The sequence below is a fragment of the Tupaia chinensis genome, unplaced genomic scaffold, assembly GCF_000334495.1.
Source record: "Tupaia chinensis unplaced genomic scaffold, TupChi_1.0 Scaffold000425_1, whole genome shotgun sequence".
Lineage (NCBI taxonomy): Eukaryota > Metazoa > Chordata > Mammalia > Scandentia > Tupaiidae > Tupaia > Tupaia belangeri.
Window position 1 is genome coordinate 1,013,648 of NW_006159930.1, and position 3,340 is coordinate 1,016,987.

Genomic DNA, 3,340 nt, shown 5'->3' on the forward strand with positions numbered 1-3,340 from the left:
AGGGGTTCGTCATACAGTTTGATTCTAAAGAGCAAACGATTGCTTACTTTTTTCTGAACCACTGCAAATAATTGAAAGAATGGGGCCTGTGAGAAAGGGCTTGTTTGCCATGCGTGGCTCCTTGCATGGGACAGAGGGATGGCAGTCTCTTTTCAAATCAGTGAGAAAGTTCAGGATTTCAAAGCTCTGGTAAAATTAACAATAATTAGTAAGCTATAATTATTCCCAGGTCCTCCATCAAAGCACATTTTATATACTCAGCATTTACTGTACACCATTAGTGGTACAAGCTGTTGTTTAGCACATGAAAGCTGTCCGTGTGTCTGCCCCATAATTTTCAAGCAATTCCCAAGGCAGGCAGACAGAAATATTCTATTCTGTTTTTACAGGTAAAAGGAAGTGGAGGCATGTGAAGGATAATCTTACTCACAAACATCCAGAGTTGTGGTATACTTCTCTGTCCTCCAACCCACCGTCTGTTCAGGTCTTCCTCAGACTAATAGCCGAGGTAGGTTTCAGTTCCTTTTTCCCCCGTCTCCAACTCAGACCGCCCTGGCACAGTTAGAGAAAGAAGGCTTTCTAAATCACAAATCTGTGCCCATTACTCTCTAAGAACCTTTTTTTTAAAAAAAAAAATTATTTCATTTAATTTTATTTATTTCCTTCAACTCGACTAGAGAGGGACAGAATGAGAGAGAAAGTGACAGAGAAAGCTGCCAGGTTCGGGACTCGAACCACTTTTGGCCATGTGGGAGTCCATCGTCCTTAACACCACACCACCTGCTGGTCCCAGAACCTTTTAAGCCTGGAGAAAATTAAAGTACCCACTTCACCAGGTAGGCATGAGAATTAATGTAAATAAACTGCTTAAAAGAGTGTCCTAACAGTATCTGCACATAGTAAGCGACGGATCGGTGTTAGCCACTGTCAGCCACAGCAGCTGCTGCTCCTGCCAAACTTTTCAGCCTTCTTCATGTTTTCCGGCCTTTGTAAAGTCACATACCCAGAGCGTCCCTTGTCTATTTAGTACGTACTTGGGTTTTCCTATTCAGCTCGTGGGTCGCGTCCAGAAAGCCTTCCCTGACGAGGTCCTTCCTACTGTACTCTAGGATATGTCTCTTCTCCATGCTTAACTAATTCTGTATGTACTGGGATGGAGGCTTTTGTCTCATCTGTAAAATGAGTATCAAAGAATCTTTCTCTTTTATGGGTTATTCTGAAATTCAAATCTAAACGGATGAGATAAAAGATGTGAAAGCTTGGCAAATTCTAAGACTGTAAAATTATTAGATTGCACTTTTACTCTTAATATATCTAACTTATCTTCCCACTTTTCCAGCTATTGACTAGGTAGCAATAGTCCTCTCTAACTGGGATAACCACCTGCTTGTCATTCCACTGTGTCCCCGGATGGGAGTTGGAAGGCTGATGGTGGGGGGTTCTCAAGGCTGGAGGAGTGTATGATGGTGCTGTTAACTACTTAGCTAGAACATTCCCATGTGGTGCATTACTGGGGCTAGTGCTCTTAGGACTCCAAACCTCTACCTTTTCCAATTAAGTTAGGTAATGAGAGGACAGTAGTAGAAGAAACCCAGCCTTGATATCCCCCGTGGAAGATGGACAAGTCAAAGATGACGTCCCCCACTTTCTAAAATGGTGTGGTTCTGCCAGACTTTCTCCAACAGGCACAAAACACCATGAAGAGTTTCGTTTCATAAACTACAGCCTCAGCACTGTCTCTCCCTCCTCCCTTGTCTGTTTCCTGCCTAGTTCCACAAAATATCACATATTTGCTTTACCTCTTGGTATTTTATTTTAGATATTTAGCAAAAGCAGTCTATCAACTGAGGTTTGTCAAATGTTTATAAGGGTCAGGAATGAAATCTGAGCAGTAGATCCCCAACACCAGCATGTATTAGGCACTAAGGAATGTTTGCTGGGTTAATTAACATTGATTTGGGATCAGAATGTTACAGTACCAATATGATCTCCTACAAGTGCTTGTGTTGACCACTTCAATACTTTTCTCCTGGTTTAAGACTAACTACCTACCCCAGCCAAAAATCTCAATTCCTACCCTAACTGACCCTCAAAGCACCCAATTTCAAGGAAAACTGAGTAATAATGAATGCCAAGTGTTACCTTGGCTTTTATGCATGATCACAAACTTTTATCAGCTTTATGCTGTAGGGAAGAGGGATGTGGTTCAGCCAGGGCTTCTATAGGCAAGCTATATCATGTTGTTGAAAGAAATGGGCTTTTGGTCCAATGAGGCTTAAGTTCAAATTCTGGCTTCAGACCATTCACTCACTGTGTGGTTTTGAGCAAATTATTTTACTACTCTTTCAGTGTCCTTAATTGTAAAATGGAGGAAATAATGTCTACATTATCCCAATACCTGTGAAAAGGATGATTTTCCACCTTGCTATTAAGAGCACACCTTTCCCCATTGAACTTCATACTTCAGCTATTTTTGTGCTTTAAAAAATTATTTTCTTGGGACCAGCAGGTGGCATGGTGGTTGAGGCACTGGATTCCCACATGGCCGACCATGGTTCAAGTCCTGAACCTGGTGATTTGCTTTCTCACTCTCCTTTTCTCTCTGTCTGTTTCTCTATGGTCAAAAGAGAAGAATAATGATAATAAATAAAATTACAAATAAATAAATCTTAAAAAAATTATTTTCTTTTATTCATGATAGAGTATTTACATGTGTGCACATGTGCATGTGCACATATGAGCGTGAGAGAGAGATGAACAACCTCCACAGAGTCTGGTCATACCATAATCCCCTTCCCCTAGTCCTTCAGCCCATCGGATCCTAGACACAATTCCTGGTCACTAACACAGGAGCCTGGTGTGTTTCAGGTTGCCTGGGCTGGGGATTCAAACTGTGGTAACCATATGGGATACAGCTTCCCTTGAATAGCACATTATTGCTGCACCATGGAGACAGCCCATATTTTCATGTTATGTTTTATAAACTGTTGGTGATTATCTGATTTTCCTTGATACAAGACCAATACCAACATGTGACTCTTACATTAAAGGGTATGCTGTATAAAAACAAAACACAATAATAAAACTATGTTTGACTAATAAAATAACCAACATTTACTATACAGCATTATTTTAATGATTCAAGATAAAGAATAGAATACCCAACGTAGTGTTTGGCATGTACTAAATAGAATCATCTTAGCCATCATTATCAGCTGTCTCAGGTAATGCTTTCATTAAAGGGTTCTGCACAAAGCCTGTGATTATGTAGATTGCTGAAGATCAGTCTAAGGAGTTGATCTTTGGACCTGGGAGGAGTGATACTGAAGAGCTCTCACCC